This window comes from Capra hircus, chromosome 3 (assembly GCF_001704415.2).
Source record: "Capra hircus breed San Clemente chromosome 3, ASM170441v1, whole genome shotgun sequence".
NCBI classification, from domain to species: domain Eukaryota; kingdom Metazoa; phylum Chordata; class Mammalia; order Artiodactyla; family Bovidae; genus Capra; species Capra hircus.
Genome location: NC_030810.1, coordinates 101,423,087 through 101,443,224, shown reverse-complemented (window position 1 = coordinate 101,443,224; position 20,138 = coordinate 101,423,087). Strand labels below are relative to the sequence as shown.

General features: G+C 48.7%; 7 non-coding genes across 7 annotated transcripts; 5 read left to right on the top strand and 2 right to left on the bottom strand.

Annotated features, from left to right (window-relative positions):
• On the top strand, positions 3,934-4,005 carry TRNAV-CAC. The gene has a single exon. It is a non-coding gene; the product is annotated as a tRNA-Val (tRNA).
• Positions 7,275-7,346, bottom strand: TRNAQ-CUG. The gene has a single exon. It is a non-coding gene; the product is annotated as a tRNA-Gln (tRNA).
• TRNAN-GUU lies at positions 9,708-9,781 on the top strand. The gene has a single exon. It is a non-coding gene; the product is annotated as a tRNA-Asn (tRNA).
• On the top strand, positions 10,388-10,460 carry TRNAV-CAC. The gene has a single exon. It is a non-coding gene; the product is annotated as a tRNA-Val (tRNA).
• On the top strand, positions 10,958-11,029 carry TRNAE-UUC. Its single transcript has one exon. It is a non-coding gene; the product is annotated as a tRNA-Glu (tRNA).
• Positions 11,793-11,863, bottom strand: TRNAG-CCC. The gene has a single exon. It is a non-coding gene; the product is annotated as a tRNA-Gly (tRNA).
• On the top strand, positions 19,756-19,828 carry TRNAV-AAC. Its single transcript has one exon. It is a non-coding gene; the product is annotated as a tRNA-Val (tRNA).

The following is a 20,138-nucleotide window of genomic DNA, read 5'->3' as shown; positions in this document are numbered from 1 at the left end:
ATCACCAATTTAGTCACAGGGACAACTTTCCTAATAAAACAGAAAAGTTCCATGAGATTTGAACTCGATAGCTGGATCCAGGGTCCTCCCATTACACCATGGAACCTCTTTGGCAGCTACCTTCTCTCCACTGCCAGGGAAAGGGTATCTGCTTCTTCAGCCTCTGTATGTCCCCTTCTACTCCCAAGACTTGAACACAGGGAGGTGCACATCCCTTTTGCTTTCTTTCTGCTCCTCTCCTTTGATAGGCTCAGTTCACTCTCACTCAGAAAATGAGGTAAAATCCACTTTGGGTTTTTGTGCCAGGGAAGAGTTCCCTAGCTCTCCATTATCAACTACATATTCTGCCCTGGTTAAGCAGAATGACCCATCTTGAGGTAAAATTTCTGCAAGTAAGAGTGTTATTTGCCTTTTCCTTGCCTTCACCCTTTTCTCATTGCTCCAAGAGGGCAGATGGCTGTCAGGGCAGGAGGTGGGATTTCCTGGGTCCCTTAGTTTTCCCATAGTACAGATTACACTCCAAAGCCGCCGCCACCACCTCTTATCTTTAACATGTAAAGTGTGTCAGCAGTGAAGTGGGAATGGAGGCAAGAGAACTCTCCTTTTCTTCACACATTTCTGATTTGGGAGGGGTAAGGTTTTCTCACAACAAGTGTGTATTTGTTAGATTTACAGTATAAGTAAAAATAACCATTTACATCAAACACTCAGAGAAACCAGCTATACTCACCTAGAAGTGAAATGAACCTCGCTCAGTCTTGTCTTACTTTGTGACCCCATGGACTGGAGCATGCCAGCTTCCTCTGTCCAGGAGATTCTCCAGGCAAGAATACCGGAGGGGGTGGCCATTCCCTTCTCCAGGGGACCTTCCCAACCCAGGGATTTAACCTGGGTCTCTTGGACTGCAGGCAGATTCTTTACCTGCTGAGCCACTAGGGAAGTCCCAAACTAACCTGGGGTGACTCAAAATCAACCGCATGTGGAGGACATGAGGCACGGCTCTGACACTTAGGCAGTCACAGACTGTTTGGTCAGGTCAGTCAAATCAGTTTCTCTTCCATTTCTTAACATATCAAATCTAGAAATTGCAGTTTTAAAAAAGGCATACAAATATCAAGGTACTCAAGAGCACTGATTGCTGAATCATAGAGGATGCACAGTCAAGTTGTCTTACAGTATAGACAGTACTTATGTACCCAAAATACCAACACATTAAATATTTGCATGTATAATAGGTATAAATCCTATCAGGGCTCAGAATAATAATCTTTACTTCTTCATTGTATCCTAAGAAAAGTGTTTCTTCCCTAAGCCAATATACATAACAGAAAAAAATAACACCAGTTTTTGGCTGGCCAAAAAACACAGAAGGATGGCTAGTATTGCCTGGAGATGTATTTTGTTCCAAAAGACTGGACAGAGAGGTTGACTCAAGGAGGAAGGAGGCAAAGGGGAGGCTCTTGTTATGAGGAGGAAGTTCACGGCTCCAGGGTGAGAATATGCATCTTCTTTTTGGAAAATCAAGCTGTTGAGTGGTAACAAACAACACAAAGTCAAGGTTTATGGGCACAAGGACCTGAAATGGACTTTGACTCATAAAGGAAGATAATAAATCCATAGAAAGGATGTTGAGTGATCGCAGAATGGCCAGGAAATGTGGAGAACTGGGCTCTCACAAGGGGCAAGGACAGAATCAGGTAAGGTTAGAAGTGGGATGGGTGGAGATGTGTGTTCTTCCCATTTCATCGAGACTGCATATCGATCCTGATCCACAAGCAGAGAACTGGCAATGAAGGGTGGTCCAGCTACATCTGAGCAAACTTCAAGAAAACTTACGGACCAAACTGCAAGAGCAATCATGGGAGCCATTGTCTTGATTCCGTTTACAGAAATTTATAGAAGTATCAAGTTAATTCAAGGTGAAATAAATAAGCATAGAGTTTGTCAAAAGATTCTGAGAATAGTGACAACAAAATGATTTCACAGCTGATAATATGATTCATCCAGTAGTTTCTAAATCCAGGCACATCTGACAACAAATGCTTTCATTCCTCCCATTTTAAAACAGAAAGAAGGGAGGCACAAGAAATTTTCTTTATTTGTCTAAGGCCACATAAGGACAGAACTATTTTTACAACCCAGAATTTGTGCACCCGAGCACAGATAGTTGGGTCTCTCTTCTCAGAAGTGGGTGTATCAAGATTTCTCAGTTGTAGGGATGGGAAGAAGACCAAGAAGAGAGAAGGCAAGAGAGGGAGGGGGGAAGGGTAGAAGCACAAATTCTTTTATTCTCTCCTTCCTCCCCTCTCCTTAGGCCTCCTTGATTCTTGCCTGCACCAGCCCTTTCCCTCCTTCCCCACTCTGCTACCAGACTGAAACAATGTTCAGCTCTAAGGATTCCTGCCCAGCCTCCTGGGAGGTCTCAATGCCTTCCTCCCAAACCAGACTTCCCAGCTTGGTTTTCACCCTTTCCCGCTCCCAGGTGGACCTCACAGAACGCAGGCTACCCAGGCTGGAATGCGGGAGCTCCACTCAGCTGGGGCTGCTCCGGGGGCCTTTCCATTGCTCACCCACTGGATGCTGCAGATTCCAAAAACTGGGATGAAGGCTTTTAAAAAGAACCGTTCACTTCGAAAACTTTTCTGTATTTCCATTATCAACGGTCTTCATGGGACGAGGGCTAAAGACGATAATGTATTCATCCAAGTCCTAGAGCATCCCAGTGACTGCCCGACTCTGTCACCGGCTTGCGGACACAGAACGACCATCTCCGAGACTCAGTGCTTAGTCGCTAAGTCCTGTCCGACTTTTTGCCACCCATGGACTTAGCCCGCCAGGCTCCTCGTCCATGGGGATTCTCCAGGCAAGAATACTGGAGTGGGTTGCACGCCCTCCTCCAGGGGACAGTCCCAAACCAGGGATTGAACGCGGGTGTGCTCCACTGCAGGCGAATTCTCACCGTCTGAGCCCCAGGGAAGCCCACTCTGGTGGAAATCCCCTGGTGGACACGGGAGACCTAAGCACAGCCCCGGAGGCCTATGCCAGGGTGGGCAAACTCTCACTCATTGGGTGTAGGCGAGGAAGTGGGAAGAGCCATCACGGGAGCCCACCTGTGTTCAGCTGTCCATGGATCTATTTCGGTTCAAGCCCGCAGGATTGGAGCCCTGGCCCCTGGTATCTCTGGGGGCTCTGGCATCTGTGGTCAGTAGAAGGCACGGAAATGGCACCGTTTCCCTGGGGGCAGGGGTCTTATCCTAGGAAGAAGTGTCCACTCCAAAGACTCCAGGAATGGCCGTACTGCTGTCTCCGCAGCGCAATCGGTTAGCGCGTTCGGCTGTTAACCGTAAAGGTTGGTGGCTTGAGCCCACCCAGGGACAGTGGGGTGACATTTTAGAGACCACCAAAGAGACTCCTTTTCTCCAGGAGAACACCAGAAAGTGCAGCGGCGAGCCGGCATGCAGAGAAAGAGCACAGGAGTCAGGAACAAAGGAGCAGCGGAGAGGGCGGGTCCCGGGGGATTGGAAGCGTCGACCATTCCTGAGACCCCAGAATGCTGACCGCCTGCGCCATGACGAGGGCCACCGAGGCGCGGGCCCGCGGCGCGGGAGGGGCGGCCTCCACACCGCTGGGCAGCGGAGTCTCCTGGCCTAGACGCACCCACCGTCCCCGCCTCCTGCGGCTTCCGGGAGCTCGGCAATCGGCTGGGGCGACCCCTGAGCTCGGGTGCGGAGTTAAGGGTTTGAGGCCTCTACGTTGGGTGCGGGACCCCGAATGCAGCCTATGGGGGCCCGAGGGTCCTCTCTTGAGGGGAGATGAGGAACCCTAAAGCAGGGCTTCCAGGTTCCTGTTTGAGTGTTACAATTTGGTGGTGTGGATGCTGGTGGCAGCATCCGGGATTTCATGGATACAGTGTTAAGTAACGGAGGTTGACCCGTTTCCGTAGTGTAGTGGTTATCACGTTCGCCTCACACGCGGAAGGTCCCGGATCGAAACCGGACGGAAACAGGTTGCTCTCCCCTACCCCCACCACCCAACCGCGGAGATTTGCATTTTGCATCGGCAAAGGCGAAAGCAGGAGGTTAGGCAAGCAGGCTCAGCAGTCAGGCCGCTGAGGTATTCTGACGATTACACTGCTTTCTGACGATTCTTACACTCATACTTTCTCCTGAAGAAGCGAAAATAACCTCTTCTCTACAGTTCCTTGGTGGTCTACTGAATGGCGAAGGATTCCGCTCTCTCACCAGCCCGCGGCCAGAGTTCGATTCCCGGTCAGGGAAAACTTCTTTCTTCCAGGGTCTGCACGCACACAAGTCACTCTCTTCCCGCCCAGATCGGAACTATATTTTGCTTAAAGGTCCAGTGCAGAACATTCTGCACAGAGTTTCTAAATGCCGCTGAGTCCAGGCCTCAGGTTCCTTGACCTCAGGCTGGCTGTTGGAGCTGAGATGCCGTGAACAGCCTGGGCTGGCCAGCTCTGGCCTCCACTTTTTCCTCCTGGCATGGTTAAACCCAGAGTTTTAACTTACAGAGTTTCCATTCAAAGAGAAGGACCAAACCAGTTAACATCATATTCTTTCCTCATGTAAGAGTTATGACATCACTTGATAATAACATGCCGACATCTCAGGATCGTTCCTTTACTTTGGTGTCCCTCTCAAAGCTATCTTCTGTGGGACCTGTCTTCCAAGGACAGGGAACAGCTTGGCCGTCCAGAAGAGGGCCCTCTTGGCCCTTCAGAACCTGGAATTTGGTCTCTTTTGGATGTAGAGAGGGTATGTGTGTTAGTTGCTCAGTCATGTCGGACTTTTTGAGATCCCTTTGGACTGTAGCTCACCATGCTCCTCTGTCCATAAGATTCTCCAGGCAAGACTACTGGAGTGGGTTGTCATTTCTTTCTCCAGGGGATCTTTCCAACCCAGGTCTCCTGTATTGCAGGCAGATTCTTTACCATCTGAGCCACCAAGGAAGCCCAAACAAACACTGACCACAATGCTTGACCAGAGAATCAAACTGGGTCTCCCACGTGATAGGCGAGAATTCTACCACTGAACACACCAACGCCCCTACTGAGAGACTTTTTAAAAGAATATCCTAGATGGTGTTTTATTCAGCTGATTTCCAAGTGCAGGCAGGCCTGTCATGCCCTGTGCTTGGAGGCTGGTCCTAGGCTTTCATCCTCTGCCCTCCGCAGCACTGGCTGCCTCTGGCCTCTTGCAGGTTGCTTTGGTGGGCAGTCAGCGGTGTTTTGATCATCTGATTGGTGGAACCACCTCGTCCTCACCCCCACTGGCTCAGTCATGTCTGATTCTTTTCAACCCCATGAACTGTAGCCAGTCAGGCTCCTCTTTCTATGGGATTTTCCTGCTACTTTGGCTGGAACCCATTGGGTCAGTGCAGCTGCCCCCTCCACTCTTGCCTGGCTCCCTGTGTCCTGCAGGGATCATAAAGTGTTCTGCAAGGACACAGAGGTGAAAAGTCCTTCCCTGTGGCTGGTGGAATAGAGAACCAGATGGGATACGTGTCCAAGGAGAGGGAGTATCCTCAAGAGCTTTCTAGGACTGTTGTGTGGGTGCTCTTGAAGAAGGAGTTCATAGGGCCTGGACTCCCTCTTAGGCCTGTTCATGCTGATCATGCTCGGCCACCTTTCCAATGGACTCTGAACTCTGTGTTTAGTGCCTATGAAAACAACAACAGAAGGATAAGACCCCCTCCAGCCAGGGGAACCTTGAAGATCAGATCTAGGTTACTCACCGCCTAAGAGAAAACATACACTAATCACCCCTTCCTCCAGAGAGGCCATAAATTTTTCTGTATCAATCAGAGTGTAACGTCGGGTTTATTGATTATTGGCTTAATTGTTTGACTGTTTGAGCACATGAGCACATAGCACGTGAATGATGGGGTTATTTGGATTGTATTTTCCTTGGTTTATGTAAGTCTCAAGGAATTTGGGTGGTGGGTTCAGACACGTACACATGGGGTATAAAAGATTTTCACAAATGCTGGTCGGGGTCCTTGGCTAAGAGGAGACTCTGCCTTGGGCCCGCCGGTGTAATAAACTGCATTCCACTATCTGCATTGTCCATCTGAGTGAGTTTGTATCCCGGAACGCATGGCTACAACACTGTCAGGTGGGTCTAAGCCCCAAGATAATAATGCTTAGTCTTGTGTTCTTCTGGCCTTGACCCAGTCCCAGGTCCAGTCCAAATTCAAGCACAGAGGCATCCAGCTTTACCACACATATTCCACTCGCCCTCTCTCCAAAGTCGGTAGCTGAACCACCTTTTCTATCTCAGTGAATACAACCCACGTGGGGTTTTTTTTTTTTTTCCCTTGAACTTTGTGTTTTCCTGAAATGTAACTCAGGAATATAAAAAAACGTTTAGCTTTAGATAAATGAGTGCTCTCCAGGCTACGTTCAAGAAAACTTTCAAATTGATAGTAAGGATGAATCTTGAATACTTTTAACACTCTAGATAATTCTAATAATTGATGTATAATTGTATAGAAAATATTTGTCCTGTCATATTCTCAGAGATGACTCCTGGTATGCCTTACCCAGCTTTAATAATTTTGGTCTAAAAACTACTTCATGTTGACTTTCAGATTTTCTAAAAATGTGGAAAATATTGGTGCCATACTATTCCAGATTGTAGAAGTCTTGCATTTATTTTCTATTCAAAATCCTAATGAAAGAACTGCCTAAATGTCCTGTATTGCTTTGTTTCCCATAAGCAAACTCTAATTCCAAAAAATATTTCCATTTATAAAATTCAAAATTATGTGCCACAGAAATTTAAATATACGATATATTTTCTGACGAAGATTAAGTCTTTTAGTTATAGAAATCATAGTTACTTATATTCTCCTTTCAACATGGGGGTAAATGTTTTTCGATAATCATCTAATATGCGAATATCTCACATGGCAGCTCATCCCCGCAACCATTTACTCTCAAGGACAACCGTGCAGTTACAAGACTCGCAGTGGGAAGCCCCCTCGGCGGGGAAGGACTCCAAGTGGCTCAGCCTCTGCCTTTTCATTCCAGAGGCCCAGGGGACCCGACAAGGGGGCGGTAGTGGCTGGGCCTCTGCGCCCCTGGCCGGGGCTTGGAGGGCAGAGATGGGCAGAGCCGCCCGGGTCCAGCGAGGACGCCCCAGGTCGGTCCCACACCTGTCCGCCGTGTCCGTGTGAACCACGCCGACTGAGGGGCAGGGAGACCTCGCGGGTCCGATTCGGGAGAGTAAAAGTGTTCTTCTTCTAACTAGGCAGAAAGGTCCCACCGAGATTTGAACTCGGATCGCTGGATTCAGAGTCCAGAGTGCTCACCATTACACCATGGAACCCCTCAGGAGCCACCTGGCCTCCATCGCCAGAGAACGGGATATGCTTCTTTAGCCTCCATACGTCCCACCCTATAAGCTCAGGGCATAGTTCTTCTAAGGCCCGGAGGAGACTCCAATATGGTTGACTCCTGTGGGTGCTCATCCCTCTCGCTTTCTCTCTGCTCCTCTCCTTTGATCGACTCAGCTCACTCTCACCTCAGAAAATGAAGTGAAATCCACTTTAGGTTTTGTGCCAGGGAGGACGCCCTAGGTCCCTACCACAAACCAGCATATTCTGTTTAGGTTAACCAGAGTGTCCCATCTGGAGGCAAAATTTCTGCAAATAAGAGTGTTATTTTCTTTTTCTTTGCCTTCACCCTTTTGCCGTAGCCCAGAGTGGGCAGACGGTTGTCAGGGCAGGAGGCGGGGTTTCCTGGGTCCCTTAGTTTTCTCACAGTGCTCATCACACTCCTAAGCCGCCACCATCTCTTACCTGTAACATATAAAGTTTGTCAGTGGTGGAGTGGGAATGGAGGCAGGAGAACTCTTCTTTTATTCTTCATATATTTCTAATTTGGAGACGGGTAAGGAACCAGAGATAAAATTGTCAACATCCGCTGGACCATGGAAAAAGCAAGAGAGTTCCAGGAAAACATCTATTTCTGCTTTATTGACTATGCCAAAGCCTTTGACTGTATGGATCACAATAAACTGTGGAAAATTCTGAAAGAGATGGGAATATCAGACCACCTAACCTGCCTCTTGAGAAATCTGTATGCAGGTCAGGAAGCAACAATTAGAACTGGACATGGAACAACACACTGGTTCCAAATAGGAAAAGGAGTACGTCAAGGCTGTATATTGTCACCCTGCTTATTTAACTTCTATGCAGAGCACATCATGAGAAACGCTGGACTGGAAGAAACACAAGCTGGAAATCAAGATTGCCGGGAGAAACATCAATGACTTTCAGATATGCAGATGACACCACCCTTATGGCAGAACGTGAAGAGGAGCTAAAAAGCCTCTTGATGAAAGTGAAAGAAGGAGAAAAAAAGTTGGCTTAAAGCTCAACATTCAGAAAATGTAGATCATGGCATCTTGTCAGATCACTTCATCGGAAATAGATGGGGAAATGGTGGAAACTGTCAGATATTTTGGGGCGGGGGGCTCCAAAATCACTGCAGATGGAGACTGCAGCCATGAAGTTAAAAGACGCTTACCTCTTGGAAGAAAAGTTATGACCAACCTAGATAGTATATTCTAAAGCAGAGACATTACTTTGCCAACTAAGGTCCGTCTAGTCAAGGCTATGGTTTCTCCTGTGGTCATGTATGGATGTGAGAGTTGGACTGTGAAGAAGGCTGAGCACCGAAGAATTGATGCTTTAGAACTGTGGTGTTGGAGAAGACTCTTGAGAGTCCCTTGGACTGCAAGGAGATCCAAACAGTCCATTCTGAAGGAGATCAGCCCTGGGATTTCTTTGGAAGGAATGATGCTAAAGCTGAAGCTCCAGTACTTTGGCCACCTCATGTGAAGAGTTGACTCTGCTGCTGGGAGGGATTGGGGGCAGGAGGAGAAGGGGACGACAGAGGATGAGATGGCTGGATGGCATCACGGACTCGATGGACGTGAGTATCAGTGAACTGCGGGAGATGGTGATGGACAGGGAGGCCTGGCGTGCTGTGATTCATGGGGTCACAAAGAGTCGGACACGACTGAGGGACTGAACTGAACTGAACTGAACTGAAGTTGTTCTCACAACAAGTGTATATTTGTTAAATTTACAATGTGAGTAAAAATAACCATTTAAAGAAAACACTCAGAGAAACGAGCTATACTCACTTAAAGAGAAGTCAATGTCTCTCAGTCCTGTTCAACTCATTGTGTCCCTAGGGACTATAGGCTGCAGGCTCCACTGTCCAAATTCTCCAGGTAAGAATACTGCAGTGGGTGACTATTCCCTTCTCCAGGGATCTTCCAAAATCAAGGATTGAACCAGGGTGTCCTGCATTGTAGACGGATTCTTACCATCTGAACCCCAAGGGAAGCCCACTCTGGTGGAAACCGCCTGGTGGACGCAGGAAACTGAGCCCAACCTCTGCCCCGGAGGCCTTTGCCAGGGTGGGCAAACTCATTCGTTCGGTGTAGGCAAGGAAACGGGAAGAGCCATCATGGGAGCAAGCCGGTGTTCAGCAGTCCTTGGATCTATATTGGTTCAGGCCTGGAAGGTTTCGAGGTCTGGATGGCGGTTTCTCTGGTAGCGCTGGCATCTGTGGCGGGTAGGGGCAGGGAAGTGGCACCGTTTTTCTGGCGGACAGAGCGCTCACCCCGGGAATGAGTGTCTACTCCATAGAGAGTCCCAGTGAACCCTGTAATGCTGTCTCTGTGGCGCAATCGGTTAGCGCGTTCGGCTGTTAACCGAAAGGTTGGTGGTTCGAGCCCACCCAGGGACGGTGGGGGTGCCATTTTAGGCAACACCAAAGAGACTCCCTTTTGCCAGGAGGACACCGGAGAAGTGATGCGCCCAACGGACTTTCCAGAGAAAGAGCACAGGAGTCAGGTGCTAAAGGAACAGCGGCGAGGGCGCGTCCCGGGTGGATTGGAAGCGTCGGTCATTCCTGAGAGCACGGAGCGCTGATCGCCGGCGCCGAGAAGAGGACCACCGAGGCGCGGGTCCGCAGCCCGGGAGGGGCGGCTTCCACACCGCTGGGTTTCGGGGTCACCTGGGCCTCGGGCGCACCCACCGTCCCCGCCTCCTGCTGCTGCCGGGAGCCGGGGAGTCGGCGGGGGCGACCCCTGAACTCAGGGTGCGCAGCTGAGGATCTGAGGATTCTGCGTTGGGTGCGGGGCCCCGAAGGCCACCTGTGGGGGCCCGAGGGGCCTCACTTCAGGGAAGAGGGGGAACCCTAAAGCAGGGCCCTCAGGAGCCGCCGTCTCCGTGCCTGAGAGAGCCTGGGGCTCCAAGGTTCCTCTTTGAGTCATAAGAGTTGGTGGTGTGGTTCGTGGTGGCGGGACCTGGGGATTTCATGGATACAGTGTTCAGGAATAGGGGTTGTCGCGTTTCCGTAGTGTAGTGGTTATCACGTTCGCCTCACACGCGAAAGGTCCCCGGTTCGAAACCGGGCGGAAACAGGCTTTCTCTCTCTTTTTCCCTCCCGGAGGTGTGCCTTCTCATTGGCAAAACCAACAGGCGCGAAAGGCACGGGGTGCGGCAGGGGACGCAGCTGGAGGAAGAGGTGGTGACCACCTGCAAGTCTCTTTATTCAGCGCTAGGAGATCTGGAGGTGGACGGATCCACTCATCATCCGCCACCCATCACCGAGCCTGACGACAGAGAAAACCGAGGTTCACAAAGAGAGCAAGACCTGGGCTCGGCAGCACGCAGCGCTACCGCTAGACCAGGAGGGACCCAGTCCGCTACTTTGTGTCGTTGCCCCAGAGCAAAAGCGACGCCCAGGAAAGGAGAGGTGAAGGCCGATGAGCCGCGAGGGCAGGGCTGGGAGCCTTGCACAGCTGCACACAGCCCTGGGCCGCTGCGACGTCGCCTTTCCAGCTTGCTGACTTTCCGAAGGGTCATCTTCCACTCACCTTTCACCTGCAGAGGCTAAACAAGGTTGTTTGTCTACAGCTCCCTGGTGGTCTAGTGGCTAGGATTCGGCGCTTTCACCGCCGCGGCCCGGGTTCGATTCCCGGTCAGGGAAAGCTTTCTTTCTTCCAGCGTCTGCATGCACACGAGTCTCTCTCTTCCTGCCCAGATCGGGACTGTATTTTGCTTAAAGGTCCAGTGCAGAACATTTCTGCACAGAGTTTCTAAATGCCGCTGAGTGCGGGCCTCAGGGTCCTGGACCTCAGGCTGGCTGTTGGAGCTGAGATGCCATGGACAGCCTGGGCTGGCCAGCTCTGGCCTCCACTCTTTTCTCCTGGCATGGTAAACCCAGACTCTTACTTAACAGAATTTCCATTCAAAGAGAATGTGAGGCTTCCGTTCCAAAAATTCATTAAAATCCCAAGCCAAAAGCTTTTGTAAGATACCAAAAGTTTGCAGGAATATGAACATCCTATATTCTGTACCTAAGTGCCCAGTTAACATCACATTCTTTCTTTGGATGAGAGTTATGACATCACTTGATAGTAACGTGCGGATATCTCGGGATTGTTCCTTTGTTTTGGCGTCCCTCTCAAAGCTAACTTCTGTGGGACCTGTCTTCCAAGGCCAGCGAACAGCTTTACCGTCCGGAAGAGGGCCCTCTTGGCCCTTCAGGCACCTGGAATCCGCTCTCTGTAGGATGTAGAGAAGCTATATGTGTGGTAGTCGCTCAGTCCTTTTGGACTTTTTTCCATCCCTTGGACCGATTACTCCAGGCAAGAATACTGGAGTAGGTTGCCATTTCCTTCTCCAGGGGAATCTCCCAGCCCAGGTCTCCTGTATGGAACCAGCGAGGACCAAAAGAAAGACAACCACAATGCATTGGCCGGGAATCGAACCCGGGTCTCCCGCGTGGGAGGCGAGAATTCTACCACTGAACCACCAATGCCACTGAAGAGAGAGTGTTTGCAAGGGTAACCTAGATGGAGGTTTACTCAGGTCTTTCTCAAGTGCAGGCCACTCAGGCCCTGTGCTTGTAGGATGGTCTAGGCTTTCATCCTCCGCCCTCCGCGGCGCCGGCTGCCCTCTGCCCTCTGGCCTCCTGCGGGTTGCTTTGGCGGGCACTCAGGTGTGCTTTGGATCCGTCGGAGTGGTGGAACCGCCTGGTGCTCGATGCTCACCGGCTGAGTCTTGCCCAACTCTTTGCGACCCCTCGGACTCTAGCCCACCAGGCTCCTCTGTCCATGGGATTTCCACGCTCCTTTGCTAGAAACCCATCGAGGCAGTGCAGCTGCCCCCTTGGCTCCTGCCTGGCTCCCTGTGCCCTGCAGGGAGCATAACGTGTTCTGTCAGGACACAGAGGGGAAGAATCCTTCCGTGTGGTTGGAGGATGGAGAACCAGATGGGAAATGCTGCAAAGAGAGGGGAATATTCTCAAAAGCTTCCCAGAACTGCTGTGTGGGTGCTGTCGGTTGGGTGGCTGCCCTAGGACAAGAATGCTTAGTCTTGTGTTCTGGCCTTGACCCAGTCCCAGGTCCAGTCTGAATTCAAGCACAGAGGCACCCAGCTTTCCCACACGTATGTCATTCAGCCTCTCTCCAAAGCGGAGTTCTGAACCACCTTTTCTATCTCAGTGAATAGCAACCACGTGGGTCTTTTTTTGTTTTTTCCTTTAACTTTGTTTTGCTGAAATGTAACTCAGGAATATAAAAAAGGTTTAGCTTCAGAGATATTAGAGCTCTCCATGCTACAAACAAGAATAAAATTTAAGTTGATAATAAGGATGACTCTCGAATACTTTTAACACGCTAGAGAATTCTAATACTTGATGTATAATTACATAGAAAATATTTGTCCTGTCATGCTCCCAGAGATGACTCTTGGTATGCACCACACTACTTTAATTATTTGGGTCTAAAAACTACCTCATGGTTACTTTCAGATTTATTATTTATAAAATTTAAAATTATGTGTCCCAGTAAATTAAATATACCATATAAAATCTTTTAAAACAGGATTAAGTCTTTTGAGTTAAGAAATCATAGTGACTTAATTATTCCCCTTTCAATTTGGGGTCAGCGTTTTTAGGTATCATCTAATGTGTGATTCTAAGCAGCATTTATCAGACACGACTCAGCTCCAATCGCGATTTGAAGATATATCATTAACTTTAAGTTCTTTGATATTAAATTGGTTCAATTAAAGAATAATCTTTGCCTGGAGAATTTCTAATTAAGTAGAAATAATAATGCCCATATTTTTGTAGGGCAGCTCTCGATTTTATAGGAGAGTTCTCGATTACCAGCTAAAAGAGAATGTGTCAGTACCTTTAGGAGATATTCCTGAATGTAGCCATACATCACTTGAAGAAGAGTACAACACATGGACTCTCTAAGTTAAGACCTATTGCTTACCTAAAGTACCCCTTTATTAAAAAAAAAAAAAATTCCTGATTCTTAGTTACCTGCCTTCTAGATCTCAAGTCACCGATTTTCCCATGTGGTATGTAATTCTTTTTTTAGTCACTGCTGGGGTCCTTAGGTGCTGGCAGGCAGATGAACCTGAGAAGAACATGGCAGGTTGTTCTCCTGCTGTGATTCTTATTTGTGTGTGTGTGGTGTGTGTGTGTATCTTATTTTTGATGCCTCCTGGTGTGAATGGACCAAGGAGTGGGACCTTGACTTTACTCCTGATACAGCAGTTTTCCAGGAGAACGGCCTGGTACCTGGTGAGCACCTACTAAGTGCTTGCTGACTGAAGGACTCCTAATGCACAGTTCCGGAAAACTGATGAAGAGGACAGAATGTGGGTAAGATCCACAGAGGTCTAGAGTATAAGGGACAGAAAGGCACAAACTCCAAAAGGGAGAGAAAAGGGCAGAGAGAAATGTCCTAGAACCTAGAGACATCTCGACTGAGTACGGAAAATCCGAAGAGCTCTTCTTTCGTCACCAACTTCAACTGAGGAATCAGTGGAAGGGGAACCAAGAACTCTAAGGATCCAGGTTTCTGTAGCTTGCAACAATTTGTCTCAAATGAGACACTTTTTGCAGATGTAGCCCCGTACTGTTGAGATATCATACAGAGAGAGTCTCGGGCTTGCAAATGCACCCATATACCAGAGGGAGACCCCCCATTAGATTGTGTGCATCCAACCAAAGCCAAAATACAACTCATGGAGGGAAGAGGGTAAATGTCTGGGACCAGTGGGGTTGTTTTGTTTTTGTTTTTGTTTTTGCTTTTTTACATCCTGTAATCCATAAGCTGCTCTGCAAGAGGCTCTCCAGAGTCATTCTGGCTCGTCTTGTCTGGACTCAATGACTTGGTCACCACTGAAAACAGTTACAATTATTAGAATACTTTCCAATCAGCTTGGAAGCTTAGCTGCTGAATATGTGCAATCTCTGGGAAATGCACACATTGTCTTTTCGTTGTACCTGCCGCTAAGTTGAGTCAGTAGGGCACAAATCCCTTTGTTAGAGTAACAGACAGGTGTATTGACAATTTCTTGTGACGGCAAGACCGTGAAGAAAAAGACTCTTTCCTTGAGTCGGCAAAATACACTGGAATATAAATTAGCACATCTTTTCAGGGAAAACTAAGAACATAAAGAGATGCCTTCAGTTTCTAGCCAAGGTGCAGTGACAGAAATCAGATTAACCCTCCTTCCAAATCTCACTCTCCACCTTTGTCCCACTCCCAAAGGAATAAAAAACACAAAAATACGTGAAATACTGATTTCTAAGACACTGGAAATCAGGCAGCAAAGGATAGCAAGCCTTGAGAGGTGACAAACAAACAAGATGAGTCTTGTCATGGGCCCACCTTCCTGCTTTCAGTGAGTTCCCAAGCTGGGCACCAAGAGGAGGATTTCAGGTCAATTTTTCATTTGACTCTGGAGATGAAGCTGAAATTCGGTAGAGAGTAAGGCAGCTAGAGCTCACAGGACAAAATCCAGTGATTCTTATTTGCAAAGTAGATGTAAAGAGCAAAGGTATGGATATCAAAGCTGAAAGGGGAGTTCGGGGAATTGGGAAATTAGGATTTACCTATATACACTATTGATGCTATGTATGACAGTGCCCTTATGGCAGAAAGTGAGGAAGAATTAAAGAGCCTCTTGATGAAAGTGAAAGAGGAGAGTGAAAATGTTGTTTTAAAGCTCAACATCAGAAATCTAAGATCAGGGCATCCAGTCCCATTACTTCATGGCAAATAGATGGGGAAACAGTAGAAACCATGGCAGACTTCCTTTTTCTGAGCTCCAAAATCACTGCAGATGGTGACTGCAGCCATGATATTAAAAGATGCTTACTCCTTGGAAGGAAAGTTATCACCAACCTAGACAGCATATTAAAAAGCAGAGATATTACTTTGCCAACAAAGGTCCGTCTACGTCAAGGCTATGGTTTTTCCAGTGGTTGTGTATGGATGTGAGAGTTGGATATAAAGAAAGGTTGAGCACAGAAGAATTGATGCTTTTGAACTGTGGTGTTAGAGAAGACTCTTGAGAGTCCCCTCGACGGCAAGGAGATCCAACCAGCCCATCCTAAAGGAGATCAGTCCTGGGTGTTCATGGGAAGGACTGATGTTGAAACTGAATCTCCAATATTTTCTCCACCTCATGCGAAGAGCTGACTCATTTGAAAAGATCCTGATGCTGGGAAAGATTGAGGGCAGGAGAAGAAGGGGATGACAGAGGATGAGATGGTTGGATGGCATCACCAACTCAGTGGACATAGGTTTGGGTGGACTCCGGGAGTTGGTGATGGACAGGGAGGCCTGGTGTGTTACGGTTCATGGGGTCACAAAGAGTCAAACATGACTGAGCGACTGAACTGAGTGTATGGCATAGGGAATTACTGGATGCTCTGTGGTTACCTAAATGAGAAGGAAATCCTAACAAGAGGGGATATATGTATATGTATAGCCGATTCACTGTGGCTATTAACACAACATCATAATTAACACATCGTTAAGGCAGTTATACTCAAATAAAAGTTAATAATAAAAAAAGAAACATGAAGAAAGGTCCAGTGATGAGACAGTGGGAGACAGAGAATGCTGAGATATGAAAGGGTCTCCCTCAAGTATTCAGCAGAGTAATGATCCGGTATCCTTATGAAGAAAGTGCCTGAGGCCAAGGAAAGAACATTTTTAAAGGATCCTGGAACAACGCCTGGTGCTCACCACACAGGACAAGCAATCGTATGTAAGTGATCTCCCCACACAGACTGGACTACTTATAACTCATGGGCCATTGGGAAGAACATTCAAAAACTCTTGTGATGGACAGGGAGGCTTGGCTGTTAAAATGCTGCACTCAGTATCCCCGTAAATTTGGAAAACTCAGCAGCGCCACAGGACTGGAAAAGGTCGGTTTTCATTCCACTCCCAAACAAAGGCAGTGCCAAAGAATGTTCCAACTACCACACAATTGCGCTCATCTCACATGTTAGCAAAGTAATGGTCAAAATTCTCACTGTGAGGCTTCACAGTATGTAAACTGAGAATGTCCATATGTGCAAGCTGGATTCAGAAAAGGCAGAGAACCAGAGATCAATTGCGACATCCGTTGATTCATAGTAAAAGCAAGAGGTTCCAGAAAAATATCTACTTCTGCTTCTTGAGTACGCCAAAGACTTTGACTGTGTGGATCACAACAAACTGTGGAAAATTCTTCAAGAGATGGGAATACCAGACCACCTTACCTGCCTCCTGAGAAATCTGTATGCAGGTCAAGAAGCAACAGTTAGAATCAGACATGAAAGAACGGACTGGTTCAAACTGAAAGGAGTATGTCAAGACTGTGTGCTGTCACCCTGCTTATTTAACTTCTATGCAAAGTACATCATGTGAAATGCTGCCTGGGATGAAGCACAAGCTGGAATCTACATTTCTGCAAGAAATATCAATACCCTTATATATGCAGACGACACCAGGTTTATGCAGAAAGCGAAAGGAAGTAAAGAGCCTCTTGATGAAAGTGAAAGAGGAGAGTGAAAAAGCTGGCTTAATATCAACATCCAAAAAAAGTAAGATCATGGCATCCGATCCCATCACTTCATGGCAAATAGATGGGGAAACAATGGACACAGTGAGAGACTTTATTTTCTTGGCTCCAAAATCACTGTACATGGGGACCACCGCATGAAATTAAAAGACGCTTGCTCCTTGGAAGAAAAGCTATGACCAACCTAGACAGCATATTAAAAACCAGAGATATTCCTTTGCCAAACAGGTCGTCTAATCAAAGCTATGGTTCTTCCAGTAGTCGTGTAATGGATGTGAGAGTTGGACTATAAAGGAAACTGAGTAGCCAAAGAATTGATGCGTTTAAACTGGTGTTGGAGAAGGCCTCTTGAGAGCCCCTTGGACTGCAAGGAGATCCAACCAGTCCATCCTAAAGGAAATCAGTCCTGAATACTCATCAGAAGGACTAATGCTGAGTTGAAGCTCCAATATTTTGGCCACCTGGTGGGAAGAGCTGACTCAGTGTAAAAGTCTCTGATGCTGGGAAAGATTGAAGGCAAGAGGAGGAGTGGGTGGCTGAGGATGAGATGTTGGATGGCATCAACCGACTCAATACACATGCATTTGAACAACTCCAGGGTTTGGTGAAGACAGGGAAGCCTGATGTGTTGCTGTCCTTGGATCACTACTGAAACTGAAGAAACTGGGGAACAGTTCCTTACAACCAGAAAGCTCCATAGGGCCTACAACCAGCCATCTTTCTCTGCTCTGAGTCACCTTGTAGAACAAGCCACAGTCAGCGAATCCAAGAGGGCACAGGACAAAGCTGACTGCAGGATACTTTGACCGCCTGATATCCCCTCACCTTTTCATCTGGGCCGCTACATCGTCTCTACCTGTGACACCTATTATTCTCTGAAAACCAAGAGTTCGTCCCTTGTGAAGACACTTCGCTTTCCCTCACCCCAGCACACCCGCGGGACAATCTGATTTGAGTCAGAGAACAAAAGGGAACGAATTCAACTCTATACCGCGGTTTCCAGCCAAGACACAATGATGAAGAGGTCGGTCTGCGGATTGAGCTGATCCAGGAGGAAAAGCAGCCGTCCTCGAGCCGCTATCAGGGAGGCCCCGAATCAGGTCAAGATCAGGGAGTAGATGGACCCGCCCCTCACCAGCTGAGAACCAAGTGGCCCCTGCTTCGCAAGTTAGGTTCAGAAAGAGAGCTTGACCTCTCACCACACCTGGATTCCGGTCTTCCCTCACGACCTGCGGAGCCTACCTTGTCCAGTTCTTGATGAGGCTGAACCTCTGATCCAGGGGTTGGGCGGGCGTGTGCTGCGCTTTGTCCACCTTCGGGGGCAGGGGATGGATCCGTCCCCTCGGCGCGCTCCACTCGCCGGCCCCGAAGCCCTGTGCCCACCATTTCTGCTGCAGGGAGCCGTGTGTCTGTGGTCCCTCGGGCGTCCGCTGTGCGTCCACCCTGACGGGGAGAGGACCACCTCACCCTCGTCCCGTCCACGTGGGACGTCAGCATGCCGGACGCGACAGAAAACGATGAATCCGCTCCTCTGTCTGGACGTGGGAGGTGACAACTAGGACCTGCAGGGGAGGAAAGCAAGGCGAAATCTCGAGAAACGCCCTGATCTAAAGCCCTTTTCAAGTCTGCCTCTTTGGGAACTCAGGCCTCTAGCGCGCTTGAGGTGCTGTCGCGCTCACACTCTCGACCGCACTCGGAGTCCACGCGGAACCAGGAGAGCCCTGCGGCCTGGGGGCCGGTGCGCATGCGGCCCGCGCCTGCCTCGGGGTCTGAGCCCGTGAACCTCAGACGCGAAGGCAACGCTGCACTGAGAAAAGGAGGAGAAGCCACTGCTGGAGGAAAGGGCACGTGCATTCCCCAGATTGAGAAGCTCTACTGCTAAAGGAAACCAGACCAGACAGACACACAGACAACCTTGCATTAAACCCTTTCAGCGAAAAGAAACTCTGCCTGCTGTGAGGTACATACGAAGACCCTTCAAGACACCGGCTTTCTGAAAAAACAAAACAAAACAAAAACGCCTTTACCTCTCTTAAACTCGCGCTCCACGACCTGTTGAACAGCAAAATTATAAAAGGAAAACAAGAGGCGTTTCAGACATTGTAAAATGTAAAACAAGCGGTCCTTCAAGCAGAATCTCAAGTTTGGAATGAAGACGGTTAGATCTGCGTGGACCGCGCCTGGCTCCTCTGCGGCTTTATGCTGGCCTGGTAGGCAAAGGAATTCAACAAATGACCCGAGCCTCAGTCTTTGCGGCGGTTCCTGCTAAACGTGAAAGCGTGATGCAAGTCTGGACTGAAACTAGAGGACTAGCATCAGCCACAGAGGCAGGAATCTGAGGAACCCCGGTGCTAGGCGGCGCCGGAGAAGCGCTGCTCTGAAAGGCCTGCGAGAGAGGAGCGCACGGGGTCAGGCGGGGCAGAGGGGAGGGCGGTCCTCTGTTTCCCGAGTGGATTGGAAGCATCGAGCCAGGTCCCCGCTGGCGCCATGAAAGGGACTCCAAGGCACTGGATCTGCCTCTGGAAGGGCTGTGTCCACCTTGACGGACGTGGGGCCAACCTGGGGCTCAGACGCACCTTACTCCCCCCGCTCCGGAGGCTTCTGAGAACTGGGGAGTCAGGGGAGGCGACCTCTGCTCTTGGGCGCAAAGCTGGCACACAGGGACCTCGCCCGGGGAGAGGCGAGGAACCCTAAATCAGGCCCTTTCAGGAACTGCAGATCCTTGCCTGACGGATTGTTTTCAGAGTCCTCTTCCTTTGAAAATTTGAAGGTCAGGTGTGTTCAAACATGCAGTTCTTGAATATGTCACTAGACACAAGTGGTCGTGTGGTTTCCGTAGTGTAGTGGTTATCACGTTCGCCTAACACGCGAAAGGTCCCCGGTTCGAAACCGGGCGGAAACAACTTCACTTTCCTCCAAGGTTTTAGATTCACATTTTAAATACAAAATAGAGGTCTGCCCGTGGAATGAGGCTTGCAGCTTCAGCTTCAGCATCAGTCCTCCCAAAGAATATTCAGGGTTGATTTCCTTTAGGACTGACTGGTTTCATCTCTCCTTGACCTGCATACAGGTTTTTTTTTCTGGAGGCAGGTAAGATGGTCTGCTATTCCCACCTCTTGAAGAATTTTCCATATTTTGTTGTGATCCACACAGTCAAAGGCTTTAGTGGAGTCAATGAAGCAGAAATATAGATGTCTTTCTGGAATTCTCTT